Genomic DNA, 22,133 nt, shown 5'->3' with positions numbered 1-22,133 from the left:
TATAAATGTGTGTGTACATGTGTGTGTATACACATACAATGAAAGTACATAATTATTCAGCCTTAAAAAGAAGAAGTTTCACTATTTGCAAACTTAGCATGAACCTTGAAGACATTATGCTAAGTGAAAATACGCTAGAAACAGGAAGACAAATACTGCAAGATCTCACTTTTATGTAGACTCTAAAAACCAAAATGCTAAGCTCATAGCAACAGAGAGTAGAGTGATAGTTACCAGGGTCTGGGCTTCAGGAAAAGGGAAGATATTGGTAAAATATTGCAATCCTTTAATTATAAGACGAATAAGTACTAGAGACTTAATGAACAGCATGGTGACTGCAGTTAATAATAATGTATTGGGCATGTGAAATTTGCTGACAGTAGGCCTCAAGTGTTATCACTAAACACACACACACACACACACACACACACACACACACAAATGAATGTTATATCAGGATTAATTGAAGTTCTTTAAGAATGACTCTTCCTTTACTCGGGGACAAATATCTTCTAGCACATTGTCCAACCATCTGTTCATCTTAAAAGCCTAAAACCTTCAATAATCTATTCAAACAAATTTGAGCAAAATGAGAAAAACTAAGAATTTCACAGTTACTATATAAAACTATTAATAATCTGTCAATACTTTGAGGCATTGGTGCTGTATTAGTCTGTTCTCATGCTGCAAATAAAGACATACCTGAGACTGGGTAATTTATAAAGGAAAGAAGTTTAATTGACTCACAATTCAACATGGCTGGGGAGGTCTCAGAAAACTTACAATCATGGTAGAAGGGGAAACAAACACGTTCTTCTTTACATGGTGGCAGCAAGGAGAAGTGCCAAGCAAAGAGGGAAAAGCCCCTTATAAAACCATTGGATCAGCCGGGCGCGGTGGCTCAAGCCTGTAATCCCAGCACTTTGGGAGGCCGAGACGGGCGGATCACGAGGTCAGGAGATCGAGACCATCCTGGCTAACAGTGTGAAACCCCGTCTCTACTAAAAAATACAAAAAGCTAGCCGGGCGAGGTGGCGGGCGCCTGTAGTCTCAGCTACTCGGGAGGCTGAGGCAGGAGAATGGCGTGAACCCAGGAGGCGGAGCTTGCAGTGAGCTTAGATCCCGCCACTGCACTCCAGCCTGGGCGACAGAGCGAGACTCCATCTCAAAAAAAAATAATAATCATCATCATCGGATCTTGTAAGAACACACTTACTATCACTATCACGAGAACAGCATGAGGGTAACCACCCCATGATTCAATTACCTCCCATCAGGTCCCTCCTAGGTTATGTGGGGATTATGGGAACTACAATTCAAGATGAGATTTGGATGACACAGCCAAATCAAATCAGCTGTCAAATGTGGTTCATGCTGGACACAATTTAACAGAATGAAGGCTGACTCATAGCCCACTCAAAAAGTACTATTTAAGAATTATAAATTGAGTAAGCATCTCCCATTATACTAACAAATACAAAATGTAGAGCAGTTGTGGAATGAAGAAGGATGAGCTGTTGTTTTGTTTTGATTTGTTTTAATTGTTTGGGTGTTTGGTGTAATAGTTGTTTGCTGTATAACAAATTAGCACAAATCTCAATGACTTTAAAACTATGAAAAACAATAGTCAACCACTGTTAACTTCCAGAGTCATCTCTACATTTTCTAGGGAAAAAAAAAAAAAAAAAAATCTTGATGCTAGAGATTTTCCTTACTGAATTTCTGACTTACTTGCAAAATACCTCCCAAAACAAAACCTGGCCGAGTGGGAAAAGTAGCCTGAGTAACCCAGCTTCTCCAGTCCAAGGCTGGAGATCTTGGCTCCTGCAGAAGCAAACCAGGAGATTGTGGGAGGGGAGTAAATCTGACAGATGGGCTGATCACTGCATCTGGTGGATTTACATACGGAACATATCTTATGGTTTCAGAAGCCCTTGTCCCTGCTGAGATTACTCTAGCCCTCAGAATCTGCATTCTGATCGTTGATGGTAGTGTGATGCTGTACTTTTCCGAACTTTTCTTTCATCTGGATAGGAGGGAGCCATGTCAAATCAGGAATTCTCATTTAAAATCTCTGCCTGGAGATGGAGTTTTTCCTTGCGTCTGTTCAGGCATGGTAGGTATCTCTGCCTAAGCCTCTATGATTCTTCTAAAATCAGGTCAGAGCCTTGCATGTGCCCCTGAGCTGCGGGATCCTGAGTCTACAATATCAGCCCCAATTTCCCTCTGGGCCTGGACTTAGCACAGGGGCTGGTACTGATTCGTCTGTTTACAACAGACCTTCCTGCCTCTTGCCTTTGTTCTGAGGACAAAGCCACTGAAAACACCTCCTTTTCTTTGCTTCCCTTTTTCCTTTTGAAAAGGAACCTGTGTGTACTGTGGCAGGACTAACGGGGTCTTGCTTCCAGTTGTCTCAGGCCATTCACTGAACTAGGCACAGTGACCCTTCCCTCTGATGTGGCTATTCTACAGTCCTTTCTGTCCACGGATATGCTTTCCTGCCTTGAGATACCTAGCACCCTCTTTCTCAGCTATTAAAACTACAAGCCGGCCAGGCACGGTGGATCATGCCTGTAATCCCAGCACTTTGGGAGGCCGAGGCGGGTGGATCACGAGGTCAGGAGATCGAGACCATCCTGGCTAACACGGTGAAACCCCGTCTTTACTTAAAAAAAAAAAAAAATACAAAAAATTAGCCGGGCATGGTGGCGGGCGCCATGCTACTCGGGAGGCTGAGGTAGGAGAATGGCGTGAACCCAAGAGGTGGAGCTTGCAGTGAGCCGAGATCTGGCCAGTGCACTCCAGCCTGGGCAACAGAGCAAGACTCTGTCTCAAAAAACAAACAAACAAACAAACAAAAAACACCTACAAGCCTTTTCTAGATTTCGTTGTAGCCTGAAGCTTACGATGCTCCTACTGGCACAGCCTATTCTTTCTGGCTTTCCTATCAGCACCCAACACCAGGGAAGCTTCCACAGCCCAGGTAAACTTACTCTGGGGATGAGACGCGGAGACTAGCAGCCAAGCATTCTAGGGCTAGAAGTAGTGTAATGGGTGGGCCTGCAGCTGGGGCTTGGGCTGGGGCTCTGTGTCCAAATGAAGAATTATGCCATCAAGAGGCTGTTTTTTAAAGCATGAGGGTCCTGTATCTAGCTCAATCAGCATGTGAGTGGTGTGTGGCATTGCATTCTTTGCTCACTGAAGTCCCTAGACCACACACAAGACCTTATTGCGATTTTCCAGGTTACTAATTATTAAGGAGAAGTTGAGTGTTTGTCCTTAAAATTTTCCAAGGATACTTTGACTATAGTAGGAACGCCTAAAGCCATTTCTATCAACTCCTTGATAGGCAAGCTGAAGTTGAAGATGTCTCCCTTCTTTGATGAGGCTGAAATGGACAAGCCAAAGCACTCAAGTGAGATGGATGACAAAGAGGAGGCCAGCCAGGAAAGGTGATTTTTGGCAAACCTCAGTGGAATTGAAATAGATTACAGTGAAATGGATAAATGGATATATAACAATAACTATAGATAAATGCCTACTTATTTTTAAAAAGGATAACATAATTTCTACTGTTTTAATCTTTGAATAATGCAAAAATATTTTAATGGTTTGCTGGAAGGGATTATCAACTGATTCTTGGTCATCAGTCCTTTTTTCAACAGGGCACAGAATCTTACTCATCTCACAGACCATCCATGTGGGTGTGGCAGAAGGCTCCAGATTAAATCTCACCCACAGTGATCTACTAGTTAGGGATGATAATATTTAGGAAATTCAGTATGCCTGTAGGATAAGAGAGTGTATACGCAGTTTTTCCACTGATCCCCTTTTATGAGGTGACTCTGGGTCATGTTCTTTCTGTTAGGGCTGATAGGGAGAATGACGATGGATCTTTGGAAGGCTCTGATTGAATGTTAGAGTTCAAGGTTTGACCTTAAGAAGCAGCATCCTATTAGATGGAGCATACTGGTACCTGCAGGAATAAGATAACAGTAGCATCTCCCTATTCCCTCACTGTGACAATGAACAGAGTCTCAAGACATTGTCAAATATTTTCTGGGGAGCAAAATCACACTGTTTTGGCAATAGATCAGAAGTTACCAGGAGATGGTGGAGGAAGGGATTGAGGAATTATTGCTTAATGTGTGCAGAGTTTCTGTTTGGGGTGATAAAAGTCTTTGGAAACAGATAGTGGTGATGGTTGCACAACATTCTGAATATAATTAATGCCACTGAAAAATTGTGATAATGGGAAATTTTATGCTACATGTATATTTATGACAAAAATATAAGGGCAGACAAATATGTTTGTGGTTGAAATGTAAAAATATTGAAGTGTTTCAGAACCACTCAGATACAGACCCCTGCTTTCCTACAGTTTGTCTAGAAGATCCAATGTTTATTAAAGAAGAATTGTTGCTTTTCTAAAGATACCTTAGGAGTGACAATGAGAGTGATTAGTGAATAGTGTATCTCCGCACAAATATTTTACAAATATCTTTGTGTTTGTTTTCTCTTGACTTGTTTAGGACTGCTGTATCTCTGAGGGCTATTATCTGTCCTCCTTCCATTCCGCACCTCCCTGACTCCCACCTCCTCTCTCCCCTAGATCCCTGTCCTTATTTAACGGTTTAGACTCTTCTCACTTTATCATACAAAGCAATTTGGGTTTCCCCATTTCCCATCTTGATGTGAGGCAATTCCATTATTGGGAGGTGAAAATATCCTCTGTTCAACATAATTGAACCTCTTTGGGCAGCATTTCGAGTTATATGTCACAAAACAAAAATAAAAACAAACACACACAAAACACCCAATGAAACTGGAGAAAACAAACAAAAAAAATGAAACAAAAAAAAATTTCTTTCAATCACTCCAAAGGTATTTCCATTAATGAAGAGTTTCCTGATTTTCTTCATCTATTTTTGAACTTGTTATTAAAATTGTATTGGCCTTTCATCGGTTTAAAAAACAGGAAGATTATATTGTTGATAGTATATGTTTATACACACAACACACACACATATTTGTGTGTATTATATCACCATATTAGATAGGCATACAACAGTTATTCTAACAGGTTCTTTATAAAGAATATAAAATGTTGAAATTAAGCATTCTATCATTTTTTTATTTTCACCCATTCTAGTGCTCATTCTAATGGAGTAGCCTTGGCTCATGAGATCTAATTCTCACCTATCCAAATGGTGAACCTTTATCAAAATGACACCTTCTTTCTTTTCTTGCTTTCTCCTGCATCAAGAGCTGCTTCATCATCTTCCTTCCCTATGGAATTTACATGTCAAGCCACATCCTTCTTTTTTTTCTCCTTTGACTTTAGCAGAATTATCTGTTTTAAAAATCCATCCACAAACCTGATCACCTCTTGTGCTTCAGTATAACAATTCAGAACACCAATGATAAAAACAATTATTTATTTAAAGTGCCAGGGCAGCAAACACACTTATAAAATCTAAGGTACTCAAAAAAATAGTTATAAAATCAGAATAATGAAAATACAGAACATAGTTTTAATCAAAAGTAAAACTTTAACCTGATTGTTGAAAATAGAGCTTATTGTGAAAGTCTATTCCTTACCATCCATAGTAAGAGGTCAAGTTTAATTTATGCAATTAATAAATCATGAAATAATGATACAAATAGTATTTTAAGGTGTAGAGGTTAATAATGAATGGAAAAGCTAAAAGTTTAAATAGTTTGGTTACCTCTGAGAAGCATGAGTTGAGAAACAAGTGGTGATGAGACAGTGTTTTTAATGCTTTACTTTTTATTTTTATCAGTTTAATAGAAATGTTTGATTCTAAAACCGTTCATATATTATTCTGAAAATCTGAAAATTAAATTTAAAAGTAAGGTGGGCTTCATCAGTGTTTAATGGAGATTTTATTGTAAATTTTTAAAAAAATAAGTTTGACTACAACATAATCAAGTTTTTTAAAGTTCTACTGACTATTCAAATCCAATTTACAAAGGGTAGATACTCTGATACAATCCCCTACCGTAAAACATGCAAATACTCTTTTAGTTAGAAGGAATGCATTTCTAAAACTATTGTTGAGCTCTCACAAAAATAAAGCAAGTCTTCAATGAACAACAGCAACCACCACAACAAAAATTTTCAACAAACCTAAAGCAAAACAAAAATGGTACTAAAAACCTGGCAACTTGAACTCGAATGGAAAAGGGCACACCAAAGCCAGAGCTGCTCTGGAAGTGTTCTGAATCCTTAGTCCTAACAGTTCCCTGGATAGCAATCCCACTAAGGAGTAGGATTTCAACTTAGCAAATTGAAGAAACTAATGTGAGACCTCCCCACATTAAGTCAGGAATCCAAAATAAGTCTATCTTCAATACTCAAGCAATAGAGATAGAAGAATATATTGACAGCAGCCAACCATTAGGCAAGAAAAACTACATAATTAATCCATTTACTGGTTTAAGCAAATGTTAATACTCAGCCCCACAGATGCCTTTAAAAAATGCTTGCTAGTTCAGTGTAGGTATAAATAAGGAAGACAAATATAGCATCAGTAGTTTGTTTATATAGGTTGTACATCTGTGAAGAAATATAGCATCATTTATATGATAAATGAGAAAGTATATTGACTTATCTTTAAGGCGATCCTAATTCTCACAGTGTACAATTTATTTTTGTTTTACTGAGGGTATGATGTGCCCTATTAATACCAATAAATTCCCTTGAAATTAGAGACAGAGGCTGATTTGGTTTTTGGTGATTTCATGTGTCTTTCCCCTGTAGAAAGAGACCATTGGGGATTAGAATGAACGCCACTTTATTACATTTCTATCTCCTTTGTATCCCTAGATTCAATAAATATGATCTCTTTTTCTATTTCCATTGTATCACTATAACCTTATATTTTGAAGAATATTTTGTTTAAATAGAATTCCTCCTTACTCAGTGTATAACACACTTTTTTTTCTTTTTCACCAAAGTCACTTTCATACCTGTAACACTTGATTGAAATTCCATGTATTTCAGGTGAACTTTTTCCTACAATTCATTTTTATTTACTTTTTTATTTAGTCTCATAGACTTGCTTGTGAGAAATAAAAGGAAGAGAAAATTCACTTATAGCTATTTAAATGACTGAACATGTTCATATGTTATGTAGACTTCATGATAAACTTATTAGATAAAAGATACTATCCTCATTAAAATTAGAAATTTTTTGTTTGCTTGTTTAGCACAATACTTACATAAGAAATAATTATTGTTATTATACTGAGTTACAATGTGATACCTTTACATATAGTTACACTCTTACATTTATTACAGCAATGTGCTATGGTAAAGATACACAGCTGAATCATAAGAGAAAAAGACATGTGGAAGAGTCCATTTAAGGTCTCATGTTTTCTTCCTCCCATGAGCAGTCACAGACAGCACACACTTCAACCAGCAATAAAAATGTAGCAACAGCTGTGGGAATTTTCTGCCCAAGGAAGCCCATTAGAGACTCGGTGACCAAGGCTTTTATTGGGGTCTGCTCATGTAGGTATTATCTGCCTAGCATGTACCAAAGTTCTAGACTCCCAGAAATAAAGCACATTTTTACCATAAACCACATTGTACAAATAGTTTAGGCACAGTAAGCCACTCTTATTAGTTAGGGTACGTTTTATATCAATGTATGAAACTGTTTACCAGCCAAGTTCCCAGATGCCGCCCAAGGGTTAATCTTGCAAGCTGGCATTTCTAAACATAGCAGTCTTAGGCTTGTTTTATTAACTTTTCTGCACAGACTTCAATTTCTATCTAGATCTTTTTGGCCAAAAATCCTTAGGATTCTCTGAATGTCTCATGTGCTTAACTTGTACAGGATGGTATTGTGACATTATGCATGTGGCTTCCAATTCTACCACTTTGAGTAGCTATATAGTATATAACAATCTCCCATTAGCACCTGAGAAAGGTTAGAAAAAAGCAGAAAACTGTAAATATCACAAAGTAATGATGTAAAAATACCCATTAGCCTAAAATCTTTAATTTTTTTATTTATTTTATTTTATTTTTTGAGACAGTCTTGCTCTGTCACCAGGCTGGAATGCAGTGGCGTGATCTCAGCTCAAAGCAACCTCCACTTCCCGGGTTCAAACGATTCCCTTGTCTCAGCCTCCCAAGTAGCTGGGACTACAGGTGCGCACTACCATGCCCAGCTAATTTTTCTATTTTTAGTAGAGACAGAGTTTCACCATGTTGGCCAGGATGGTCTCGATCTCTTGACCTCATGAACTGCCTGCCTCTGCCTCCCAAAGTACTGGGATTATAGGCGTGAGCCACTGCGCCTGGTCCAACCTAAAATCTTAACCTTACACTTCTTAAATGAGTATAGGTGAAATAAGATTTTTCAGACTGAAGTAGTTTACAACACTACAGTTGAATTTAGGAACATGAATCAAGAAAAGGAGTGACGTGAAAAAGAAAAATAAAAACAACTGGGTAGAGTTATTTGCAAATATGGTCATTCTGAATAAATGCTAAACATGAGGTAAATTAAAATAATGACAAAACTTTAAATGAGTAAAATACCTTACAAAATTAATGTAGAAACTGAAAAATGATTAAAACACTCTAGAGCCATTTCATTTCCAGATATAAAAATCAAGAAACTGATTTTCTTCTTTGTAATTTAATTTTAAAAATGACTTTATAGTGTTCACTACATTAATAAAAATAAAAGCATTGTTTCCAAACCAGAAGCACAAAATGGAAAATGAGGAAAGTTTCACCAAATCAAAAGATAGATAACAAATTGAGAATGTTAAAAAAAAAAGGGCGATAAGCCCTGAAACAAGATAAATATTAAATTTAAAACATTGTAATATATGAATAAAACATTCAAAGCAAATGTCACAAACTAAATTTAACAGAAAAACATAAAACATAATTATAATATATTAAAAATATAACAATAATAATAATATATCAATATACTGTATAAGGTAGACCTCTACCAGTTGCTTTTGGAGGTAAACTAAACTAACAATAAAATAATATTGATAATAATAATAATTATTTTGTATTGGCTCGCAAAACTGCTCTATTCAGAAGGTAACACTAATTAAGAGACTAAAAGGAAGTAGCTAAGGTCCAGTGTCTTTAACCTCAGTCTTTCCTTTCTACATATTTTTGCTTCTTTGCATGTTGACCTCATTGTGTCCTAATGAAAATTGCTTTATTCATTCAACCATGAAATATAGCAGTTATACCTTATGTTATTCATAAACTTTGTGGAAAAAAATGTTTATTTCTCACCAAAAAGTCATGTGCTCCCCCAACATCCTCAACCCTCTAGTTGCAGTGGGGCCATATGACTATTTCTAGCCAATGAACTGTGAGGAGAAATAATTACAGTTTAAAGCAGGGAGAATTCAGTACACATCCTTCTAACTTTCATTTTCCTTGTTGTGGGAAGCATGGTAGCTTCACGTTGATGAAGGAAACCTATGTAGATTGCGGAGTGATCACATAAAAAAATAATCTCTAGAGAATATCTCACTTTTTTGAACCTATAGCTTGAGCAAAAACTAAAATTTTTTCGTGTTACATCTATAATGCTTTGTGTGTGCATATTGATTGCCAATGTACAATCTAAACTTATTTCTCCAAACGAACTCTCTTTTCTGATGGTTCTAGTTAACAAGGCACAATGAAGACACACACTATTTTAGCTTGAATAATGTGTTAACCTAGAACAAATCATTGTAGCCAGAGAGATTTGGTACTCTGATAGGCCAGATATTTGATATGTGCCCACTCTTGCAAAAATAGAGGTAATCTCTAAATAAAGCCTGAAATGCAGTCCTCCCAGGAGAGAAAGGTCTTGTTATTAGATGGAAAATTAGTAATGGTTGATAATAATAGCAAATGACTACTTTATTTCTCCTAAAATGTTTTTCTCACAGTTACGGGATGAATTGTGTTCCCCAAAAATTCATATTAAATCTCTAATCCCCAGTACCTCAGAATGTGACTATATTTGGAAATAGGGCCTATAAAGGGTAATTAAGTTAAAATGAGGCCAATTAGAGTGGGCCCTAATCCAATCTAAGGACAGCTGTCCTTATAAGAAAATCTGAACACACAAACACATACAGGGATTTGCTTACACAGATGAAAAGTCATGTGAAGACACAGTGAAAAGGCAGTCCCCTGCAAGCAAAGAAAAGAGAATTAAGGAGAAACCAAACCCACTGACACCTTGATCTTGGATTTTCAGCCTCCAGAACTGCGAGAAAATAAAATTATGTTATTTAAGCCACGGTATTTCATTATGGCAGCCCTAAGAAACTACTACACTAATTCATAAAAATATCAAAATCTCTACTAGTTCTCAAAATACTGCTCAAAACACACTGCCTTCGTCAAAGTAGGCAACTCACATATCATCCGCTTATTGCAGCACTTCCAAGTTAAGGAACTCTAGTTGATGGATATTTCTCCTAATCAGTTTCAAGGGCTATCCCTGAGAATGCAATAGCTTATAGCTGAATGTTAAAATTTACAGGGAAATTCTAGGAATCAAGAATCAGTATTAAGAAATACCATAGCTTTGAAAAGCAGAAAGCAAAATACCTTTAGCACACATAAATAAATTGGCCTACATTCAGTAGCTATGGGAATCTTTCACATATTTCCTTCTTTGAAGGGTCAAATAGGCAAAGGAAGTACTGCTGGAGACATATATATTAAATTATGAACATTTCCAATATAATATATTCCAGAAACTGATCACACATTAAAATAGAGCTTGCTAACTAATACTTATGAGTTACAGATGTGTTCAAATATTGATTCCCTGAGCTCTCTAGGCAGGTAGGTGAACACTCGCATCTTTGTTAATCTTGGTGTAGCATATAATCATTGCAATTTACTTTGTATGTCACCATGTAAAATTTATTGGAAAGCAATACATAGCCTCAGTAAATTTCAAAAGAGTAATTGTTTAGGTTGTATTGTCTAACTGTAGTATTATAGAAATTAAAATGGCCATCTTTTTTCAATCCTGAATTCTACAAATTTTTGTATTTTAGATTTTCTAAAATTAAGGTGAGTCTTAAACTTGTAGCTGCCACACAGGCACAAGTCATGAGATAATGATCAATTCCTATACTTCTGTGAACTATACATGGTTTTAAAATAACTCAACATAGTCATCTATTCAATTTAAATATTTCTAATAGTAATACATTAATAATAAAATGCTAAAATGTGATTCTATCTCTGTTTCAGTTGTGCCTCCAAGAAAAAATGTACCAGCTTGTCTCAGAATTTCAAAGTGAAGTTGATGGTCAATAAAGCAGGAGATGATCATGGAGGTTCTGAACACTACTGTGGAGATCCTTAACTAACCACAGATATCTAGCTTATGAAATTGATGGAGAAGATGAGATGGAAATTTTAAAGAACTTTCAGACTGCATAGAATTCCCATGGTCTAAGATGAGGAATGTATTTCTTCTACCTTAGGAGGGGAAAAACGATGTTCAAAAATCACACTCAGAATTTCACATGCTGACTCTGCAGCTTTGGGTAGAGGTAAGATCTTAAGGAACTGATTTCTCATTTGAGTCTGAGAAAGAATAATCCTGGAATTGACTTAGATGGTGCCCATTAGAATTTCTTGGAGGGATGAAGCTGCCTCAGCAGAAAGAAGCTAGAGGTGAACTGCCAATGCGTAGATGGCAAGAAAACCGCTTGAGCTACAAATTGGAGGAGATAGATACATTTACTTAATAGTAAGAGGAAGAGAAAGAGGTTGATAAAGAAACCATCAGCCAACATAAACTTTCAACATCTGCCAAACCCAAAGAAGTCAATGCTTGAACACCCCAACAAAACCATGAGGTAAGATCCTACCCACTGACACAGCCTCCACTTTTCCAGTTTTAACCTTATGAGAGAAACCAAAATAGTAGAGAATGGGGAATTTGAACACTATATGTTTTCACTCCAAGAGACTTGTTTTAAGTAGATCTAAGGATGGGGAGAAGAGAAGCATGGAATGAATTTTAAATGTAGACTATGACATTAGAATGCTTATTTTTCTTAACTGTTAACAGAAGTGGTTTTTATTGCCTAAAAGGAGGTAAAAAAAAAAAAAAAAGACATGAGACTTGCTCTACATTTCACATGAAAGGAAGAATACAAATAGCTCCCAGAAAATTATTTGAATAGGTGAAAGGAGAGGCATAACAATAAAGTTGATTGTACTTTTTAGAGTATTTGCTTGTACTTTTTAAGTCTGACTTTTCCAGTGTAGTCATATTTGTGATAGTGAATTAACAATACATGCATGTGAATTTAAACCCAAATTTTGACAGCTAATTTTTACTTTAAAATGCCTTTTGAAATATTCTAGTAATACAGTACTGAAATTTAAAAAGTATATTTTTTATAAAAAAGGATGCCTGTTAAATGCCATGATTTAAGGATGTCTGATGTTTATGTGATAATATACATAACTTTGATGGTCAAAGGATTCAAAAGATTCTTTAATCAGAGAATGTAAAGAAAAATTACATTCAAACATGGAGTATGAATCACATTTATTATAATTATTTCCCTCCAAAAGAACCATAATTAAATTGATGGTTCATCTTAAAATTATTGACATTTGAGAATTGAGAAAACATTGATAAAAACTGAAAAAAAAAATAACAAAAGTATACCACTTGCAAATTACTTTCTCATTAGACAGCAAAAGTACCCAAACAGATTATTAGAAAGCAGTCATAATGAATGACAATAATTAATATCAAATCAGAAATGTTGTAGCTATAGGTGGCACTATAAGAAAAAGCAATAACAATTTCAGCATACCATTTAAGGAATAAAGAAGGGGACAATAAAACAAGCAAAAAGTACTTTGGAGGAACACTCAATAAAGATAAAGGCAGAAACTGAAAAAAAAAAAAAAAAAAGAACTGTCAATTAGATAAAATTACCTAAAAAAAACAACATAATATAAACAATTTTATGTGAATGAACATTAACATATTTAATTTTCTTTTTAGGAAAAGAAATTGATTACCAAACCAGCCTCATAAGTTAAAAAACAAAACTGATAATGAAGGACCATGAGATACATAAAGAAAAAAGGTAAAGCTTTATTTTCTATTTAAAAAAATCTGCACATTGGAGAGGCACAACCTTCAGAGTCACAGAAAGTGTGTTCTCTGAAGCACAAAGGGAAGATTTGGCTGAAATAGGTAGTTCTCAATCAGGTCAGTTTATGTAGCTAAAGAATTCAACCTTATTTCATTCTGATTGGTAGAAACAGTCAAGCCTTGATTGCGTGGTTTCCAAGTGAAAAACTAGAAATCTCTGACAAGTGTTTGTTTCTCTGTTAGATGTTTCTTTCCTTCTGTCATTGAGGGGAGATGGGTTCCAGGTGCAGTACTGTTTGTCTTAGCACTGACAACAGAAATGGCTTGGCTTGATTGTAGAAAGAGAGGTCCTGTTACGACATCTTTCCAGGAACATGAGAGTATATGACCACTCCTTTACCAGCTATGGCAACCAGGTTCTGTTTTAACTTTGCGCATTACAGTTAGCCACGGGGAGTCCATTTTGTCCCCTGGCCAGAGTAAGCTTTCTTCCTTTTTAGTGGAAACCTGTCATAGGTAGTGTTGATAATCAGCTTATGTTTTTGTTCCATACTCTTACCAGAATGATCTGGCTACCTGCACTGGGTCCACCTGTTCCCTTGTTGGGACTCATGTGGCTGAGAGATTTGTGGCCAATTTGAACATCTTGGTCAAGTTAAGGTGAGAAGATGGGCAGGCACCTACTAGATTTAATTCAGTGTATCTTATTGCTATTCAGTGGCATCTGGTAAGTCTATGGATAAGACCTGGAAGTACGCAGTCAAATTGATGTTGGCAAACTAGTAAAACATTTATTCAAGCAGATAAAACAATTTTAAAGAGGAGCTAGGTGCTTAGGCTTAGTATGAAAAGGATTTAAGAAAATAACTGTGGTCGAGAAAAATTTAAAAGTAGCCATGGTTAAAGATGCAATTAGTAAAAATAATTGGTTATTTTTGTGGCATATGACATTAACATAATAACTATGATTATGGTAAATAACACATATCAATATAAATTTGAATTTAGGAATAACATACAATTTTGGAACCCATATTAATAATACATTTAGGGTCACACTCAGTGGCTCATGCCTGTAATCCCAGCACTTTGGGAGGCCGAGGTGGGCGAGTCACAAAGTCAGGAGATCGAGACCATCCTGGCCAACATGGTGAAACCCTGTCTCTACTAAAAATATAAAAATCAGCTGGGCGTGGTGGCACGCACCTGTAGTCCCAGCTACTCAAGAGGATGAGGCAGGAGAATCGCTTGAACCTGGGAGGTGGAGGTTGCAGTGAGCCAAGATTATGCTACTGTACTCCAGCCTGGTGACAGAGCAAGATTCTCTCTGGAAAAAAAAAAAAAAAATTATATAAATATAACTTGAAGAAAGGTACATATCTTTTTGCTATTTGACAGTGTTTCCTATATGATTTAAACACAATGAATAAGCTTAGTATGTCTCTCCTGGATTTTGGGGTATTTCTGTTATGACTAAGTTAATGTCCAAAAGACTTGATTTTGAAATTTAGTTTTGGGAAGCTTGTCAGACATCACAAATTTAAAGTGTTTGATGGCAATAGGATCACAGATCACTATGAAATAAAACCAAAGTGACAAAAGATTTTAAAGGTACAAAACACAAGAAATTATCTTGACAAAACACAAAATGGAATCTGTTTTTGAGGCCCGTTACCTCAAAGGTAAAGAAAAACTTTTCACAATTTTCTATTAGAGAGCAAATTAATGCTTCAAGAAAACCCTTTTGTTTTGACACAGGGGCACACACCCTGACCCTGCATCAATGTGCTTTTGATATTAATGTTCAATTTTTAGAAAAACTTATAATTTTCTTTCCATTTTAGCCAACTTGACCACACACAAAATTTATTTCATCAGATTAATTTTTCACAAACCTTCTGCAACTTGCTCAAACCTTTAGTTTTATCTTATACTTCTGTGTTGTTTCTGTGTGTGTGTTTGGCATTCTACCTTAGGACAAAAATGTACTTTACTTTCCTCTCATCATTTTGACCACACAAAGTTCTCCCTCATGTAAAAGAAAAAAAAAATGACTCCTCCTTTCCTTAATATGTTGTGTAAAGTGAACTGTTTTTAGTTACTTATATGAACTGCAATTTTAACTGCTATTTGTAGATTAAAACCATTTCATGAATTTTAGCTTCAACTTTTTATTAATAGTTGTAAATATATTTAACTTTTCTATACCATATAAAAATAAGATGTCAAAATAAACTTATCTTTAATAATTAGTGTTCCAATATTTAAACTTACTTAAAGATGACTGACATTTCATGATTATCTATTAATTTGATATAACATACTTCAAGATTTTAAATTACTAAAAATAATTTTGAAACTATGACATGAGTAATTTTTCTAATTCCATCTCCAATTGTCCTGAGTCTCATGTACCCAACTGGCACTCACAGATGATAATGAAGGGCAGGTCCAGTCAGCATCCTGAGTTTACATACCAGGCTTAGAGCTTAGGGTAGAGGACAGATCTATCATCTACGAAGATAACTGTAGGACCCAACCCCTCTCAGCATGCTCAGAAAGTAAAGCTGGGTCAGGGATGATTGGGCCATATTTGGCTTGACTCTACCTTGCAGCTGGTTGTCCAGGCATGTTGGACATGTCCCCAGGTCCCAACATGGCCACTTGTCTAGGCCCCGGAGTTCACAGACTTATTCAAAGACAAACTCAGTAGAAGCCTAGCCGCTATCCTTTATAGCTTTAATTCACAGATAATCAAGCAAGTACCAAAAATAGTATAGGAACAACTGTTTTATGACCTTAAAACATCTATCAAAAACAGCCTAAACTTGTATAACAAGTAAGTCCAGGCAAAAATGCCTGAATTATACTTAAATACTGACAATTTTGAGAACATTCTAATTTAAAGTAGTTTTATTTACCAAAGATCACTAAAGTCATTTGAGCTTAAAGGCATTTGAGTTAGTTTCTATTTTTCTGATGAAATATTTTTCTTTCACATATTTCAATAGTGAAATATCACATACACAAAACACATACAAATATATAGACATGCAGGTACAAAGAAGTAGATCATATAGCTTTACAAGATTTTTCATTTGCCAGTTTTCATGTAGCTTTTTTTCTCCTTGTAGAGCAAGGTAACTCAAAACTTGTATTTCCAAAAACATGATTTCTTAAGGTGAAATTTTATATTTTGAAGGTACAAACCTTAGATCCAAACGCATTATTTGCTGAGACAATCAAGGAAAAGGTCCAATCAAGACAAGATTGGCAGGAAAACTATCTTAAACAAAGTTAAGGTATTTTATGTAAACATGAAAACAATATATTCTCCATGTTAAAAGTTTCTAGTTCTTTAGGTGCAGGGAGGGAGGTGTCCTTGCAAATGGAGATTACTTTTATAGATGAAAATGTTTCTTACCAAGACTTTCCAAACAGCCAGCTAAATTCCAGAAAGTACAGGAGACCAATTTAGTTAGATAGCAGGTCTTTTATTCCTTGATTATATTACTGATTTCAGGGTGCAGCCCTTTAACAGGGTGAAGAAAGAATTTTTTATATCTGGACTTAGCGTGGATAGCTCTGCAAAAGAAGTAAGCCTATTTTAGCTGTGGGCCTATATATACATATATATACACACAACACACGTATATATACACACACACATTTATATATAAATATATACATACATACATATTTATAGATGTGTGTGTATGTATATAAATAAACATGTATATAAATATCTGAGATGGAGTCTCACTCTACTGCCTAGGCTGGAGTGCAGTGTCACAATCTCAGCTCACTGCAACCTCTGCCTTCCGGGTTCAAGTGATTCTCCTGCCTCAACTTCCTGAGTAGCTGGGACTACAGGCACCCGCCACCACACGGCTGATTTTTATATTTTTAGTAGAAACGGGGTTTCGCCAGGCTGGCCAAGAGCTCCTGACCTTGTGCTCCACCTGCCTCGGCCTCCCAAAGTGCTGGGATTACAGGCACGAGCCATCATGCCTGGCCCTATATTTTATAAATACTTTATCTAGCTTTTTTAAAAAAAACAAAAGTATCTTTTAAAGTGAATCATCTTAACCAACATTATGACAAAACTAAAGAGGAACTAGGCATCTCCAAAGATGTATAAAGTAGTCCTTTACAAGATCTAGAACCACCCAAAGGGAGTTCAAAGAGAAAAAAGTCTTAGTAGTTTCAAAGGGATGTAACTCACGACTGTCCAGCCATATTGTTTAGGGCCCAGCTGCTTCTTAGCAGAGCACCTATCCTTAAAGACCCAAAAACCTCACATGCACCTCAGATGGAAAAGACTGGAAGTCAAAAGTTTCCATTGGAAAGGATTAATAATAAAAGGGTACACCAAAAGGTCAAGAGTCATACAAACAGTTTTAAAAAATGGGTTTGATTGCTTGATCAGAAATCCAACCTGTGCCACAGCCAGGAAAGCATAGAATTTTAGCCAATAGACCACAGGATGGATTGCTATCTTGTCAATCCTTCAGGGCACTCAAAGCAGACAATTTGAGATTTATTTTAATTGCAACTTGATCCAGCTGCCTCTTCATGGAAAGCGAAGAGTATAATTTTCTAGGTTTAGAATAAATGTTTACAGATGTTTCCTGAAGAGAGTTGGAAGAGGCAATCCCAAAAATCCCCTGAAAAAAAAAATGTACTCCCATGAGTAGACTCACCTTATGAAGGCAGTCCCTTTGAGTGCAACTGAAGAGCAAGTGTCCTCGCAAAACTGAAGTGTGAGCATACCCTAGAAAGCATGAGTGTACCCCAGGGTGTGAGTGTACACAACAAAGTATGGGTATACTCCACCAATGGGTAACCTGTGGGACCAGGTGGGAAGAATCACTAAAAAAATAAAGTGCCAGAAACCTCATCCTAAGATCAGAAGATCTTGGGTTCAAGGGGCCTTACCTCTTTTCTCCCCGGTGCAGCCAGGAAGATAAGTGAGCTCAAGAGGTTCTTGCAGGTGCAAATGCATTGGTCCAGAGAGTGTTGGGAAGAAGCTAGGGTGCCACTTCAAATCCCATCCTCATCACCAAGAAATGTTAAGAAAAGACCATGAGATCTGTGGAGGAAAAAGGTAGAGCTTTAGTTTCTATAAAAACTAATCTGCAGATTGGGAAGAAACAGTCTTCAGTACAAGTGAAAGTGTGCTCTCCAAAGAACAAAGGAAAGGTCTGGGTTAAATAAGGGAAGTTCTTGCCTTCATTCCCAACCAGGTGCATTCATACAAACGAAGAATTCAAATGTGTTCTGCTCTAATTTATCTAAATAGTCAGGCTCTGATAACCTGGTTTCTAAGCCCCAAACCATAAGTCAGTATAAGATGTTTCTGTCAAAGGTCCTGTGTGTGGGAGTGAGGAGGTGTTTCTGGCTGTAGTTTATCTTGCTGCAGACAAAAGGAAGTGGTTTGGCTTGACTGTGCAAAGGGAGGTCCTGTAACACTTTTACATCTTTCTGAGAACAGAGTACATGAGAAGTCCCTCACCTCGCTATGGCTGCCTACTTCTGTTTGAAATTTGAGCACTTCAGTTAGCCATAGGGAGTCCATTTTGTCTTTTGGCTGAGGACACACTTTAACACAAGTAATCATGGAAGAATTTAGAAGTGTTATGATCTATAAATTATCTAGTAAAGTTATTATCTTAACATAATGAATTTTGTTTTTTAGGTAAATTCTGTTTTCTGCCACGATGGAGTAACACTGACCCTTCCCAACTAAACTACTAAAAGCAAACTAAACAAAATATGTGAAGCAATAATTTGCAGATATTGGACAGGAGGAAATGCAGAAGTGTAACTCGTATGAGAAGAAAATGTGGTGAGTCCCATCATGGTTTCAGCTCACTTCCTGGAGCATTTCCAGGATGGGGTGCAGGCAAAGGAAACCCAAACAGAGCCTGAAAATAAAAAAAGTGTTAAGAATTTGAGTTGGCCAAAATGGCCTCAGTTTGCTGAGCAGAGTACCAGAAATGAGAAATCTATAGATCTAGCTCGAATGAAGAGAGAGAGAGCACCCAGGAGAGTTCCCCATTAGTTTCAAGCTGACTACTGAGCTTGAGTACTTAAGGAAACTTAAGTTCTGTGAGGAAACTTGCCAAAATCCAGGAGAAAATAAACCCTAAAAGGCTGTTTTAATGGGTAAAGATAATCATTTTAACAACTATATGTAAAACACAGCCAGAGGCAGTGGCTCATTCCTGTAATCCTAGCACTTTGGGAGGCCAAGGAATTCAGATTGTCTGAGCTCAGGAGTTTGAGACTAGCCTGGGGCAACATTTAAAATACAAAAAAAAAACCCAAAAAAAACAAAAAATTGGCTGAGCATGGTGGTGTACACCTGTAGTCTGAGCTAGTCTGGCAGCTGAGGCAGGAGAATTGCTTGAGCCCAGAAGGCAGCTAAAAAAAAATTACTAAAAAAACTAAAACTCACACCTGTAATCTTAGCACTTTGGGAGGTCAAGGCCTATGGATCACCTGAGATCAGGAGTTCGAGACCAACCTGAGCAACATGGAGAAACCCCATTTCTACTAAAAAATACAAAATTACTCGAGTGTCGTGGCACATGATTGTAATCACAGCTATTTGGGAGGCTGACGCAGGAGAACTGCTTGAACCTGGGAGGCGAAGGTTGCAGTGAGCCAAGATTGTGCCATTGTACTCCAGCCTGGGCAACAAGAGTGAAACTTCATCTAAAATAAAAAAAAGGAAAAAAAAATCTAAAACAAAGCATAAAAAACAATCAACACATTAAACTTCATCAAAATTTTAAAAACAATTCTCAAAGATAACTATTACAAAAATGATAAGGCAAGTCACAGACTGGGAAACAGTATTTGCTAAACATATATCCAACAAAGGACTTTCATTTAAAAAAAAAAAAACTCTTCAATTCAATTATTAGGAAAAAAAATAAAAGTTTTCAAAAAATCTAACAAATGCTTCAACAAAAGAGGAATAGGAGTGAGCAACACGCCTATGAAAATTTATCCAGTAAATGCAAATGAAAACCACAATCAGATGCTACTACAAACATCCCACACACACCCTTGCAAGTGTTAGCAAGGACCTGGAACAACTGCAATTCTTTTACGCTGCTGATGGGAATCTAAATCAATACAACCGCTTTGTAAAAACAGGTTAGAAGTTAATGTAAAAGTTCAACATACACCTATGCTATGACCCAGCACTCTACTCTTAAGAAATGACAGCATATGCCCACACACCAACTTGCATACATATATTTATAGAAGCTTTATTCGTAATAGCCAAAAACTCAACAAAACAAAATTCTTTCACTAGTACAAATTGTAATATATCTATGGAATGAAATACTACTAATCAGCAATGAAAACAATAAAATATGGACAACATGGATGAATGAATCTCAAAATAACTATGTTGTGTTAAAAGTAATTTAAAATGTATAGTAATATTTATGTAAAACTTTAGAAAGTGCAAGCTAATCTATATCTATAGTAACAGAAAGGAGACCAAGGGTTGCCTGCAGAGAAGGAGGAAGAGAGAAAGTGAGGGATTGCAAATGAACAAGATGATGTGTGGATGCTATCTTAATTGTGGTGATGATTTCACAAGTGTATATGTGTGTCAAAATGCATTTTGTTTTTGAGACAGCGTCTTGCTCTGTCACCCAGGATGGAATGCAGTGGCACAATCTCGGCTCACTGCAACCTCAACCGCAGCCTTCACAGATAAAGCAATACCCCTACCTCAGCCTGCCAAGTAGTTGGAACTACAGTCATACTCCACCATGCCAGTATAAATCTTGTACTTTTTGTAGAGATGGGGTTTTGCTATGTTTCCCAGGTTCGTTTTGAACTCCTGGGCTCAAGCAATCTGCTGGGATTACAAGCATGAGTTAACACACCCAGCCAAAACTCTTCCAAAGAAATAAATTATTCTATTATTTCCATATAAATTTTGTAAAAGTAAAGGATAGACAAATGGACAATTCCACTACCCATTTTGCAAAACAATGTAAATCTATTCCACAACGATGTATCATTATAAAAATATGAGCTCATTTCAGTTGTGAATATAGTTGTAAATATTCCAAAATAAAATACTAGCTCTTAGTTATTAAAAAATAGTAAGTGACTTTTTATCAAGCAGAATTTATTTCAGGAATACCAGAATGGTTTAGTAAAGCAGTAATAGAGAAAAATGATGCTGAGAGGACATTAGGAAAAATGAAATTTCTCTTAATATTCCTAAAATATTTTCTTAAGAAAAATAAATTCTAATCTCAAACTAACATTCCAACAATCATATAAAACCAGAATTATTAAAGCCATTCACTTTAAAGTGCAGAACAAGATAAAAATACATTGTTAGTTCACATGATTCTGTAATTTATTAGCACTACAATATTTAACTTTTAAAGAAAAAAGTAAAACTCACTTTTTATGGTGCAGTATACTTTAAAAAAGAAATTAATCCAATTAAAAATCATTTTGGTTTTTTTCTTAGAAGTAATAAAACAGTTTTATACAGATTAAATTTTCCAGTATTAACGTTCATGGTGTTTTACAGCTTGTCATGAGAAAAACTAATTATCAGACTAACCTTCCCATCATAAACAACTAGAAAACTGAATAAAATATATGAAACATTTATTTTCAGATACTGGATAGCAGTACAACTGTGGTGCCTAAGAAAGAAAACAAACAAAATTATCCTTTATGATATTGGAGGCTTTGCACCTGGAAGCCCTTTTTTTCTTTGTTTATTGAGGTCTTTGTTTTGTTGAAACTGAGTCTCACTTTGTCGCCCAGGCTGGAGAGCAGTGGCATGATCTCTGCTCACTGCAACCTCCGCCTCCGAGGTTCAAGCGATTCTCTCGTACCTCAGCCTCCCCAGTGGTGTACCACCGCTCCTGGCTAATTTTTGTATTTTTAGTAGAGACAGACTGAGTTTCACCCTCTTGG

The 22,133-nt window shown here is 36.3% G+C and overlaps 1 long non-coding RNA gene across 2 annotated transcripts in view; it reads right to left on the bottom strand.

Annotated features, from left to right (window-relative positions):
- Positions 1-14,456: 14,456 nt before the first annotated feature.
- Positions 14,457-22,133, bottom strand: part of LOC110741378 — a 65,223-nt gene continuing 57,546 nt past the window's right edge. For both annotated transcript variants that reach the window (XR_004177954.1, XR_002517483.2), the window contains exons 2-4: positions 18,096-18,249; positions 16,582-16,742; positions 14,457-14,484 (exon numbers count right to left, since the gene is read on the bottom strand). This is a non-coding gene — a long non-coding RNA (uncharacterized LOC110741378). The remainder of the gene's footprint in view (positions 14,485-16,581; positions 16,743-18,095; positions 18,250-22,133) is intronic.

This window comes from Papio anubis, chromosome 13, assembly GCF_008728515.1.
Source record: "Papio anubis isolate 15944 chromosome 13, Panubis1.0, whole genome shotgun sequence".
NCBI classification, from domain to species: Eukaryota; Metazoa; Chordata; class Mammalia; order Primates; family Cercopithecidae; genus Papio; species Papio anubis.
The sequence above is the reverse complement of the archived record's forward strand: the minus strand, read 5'-3'. Positions and strand labels throughout refer to the sequence as shown.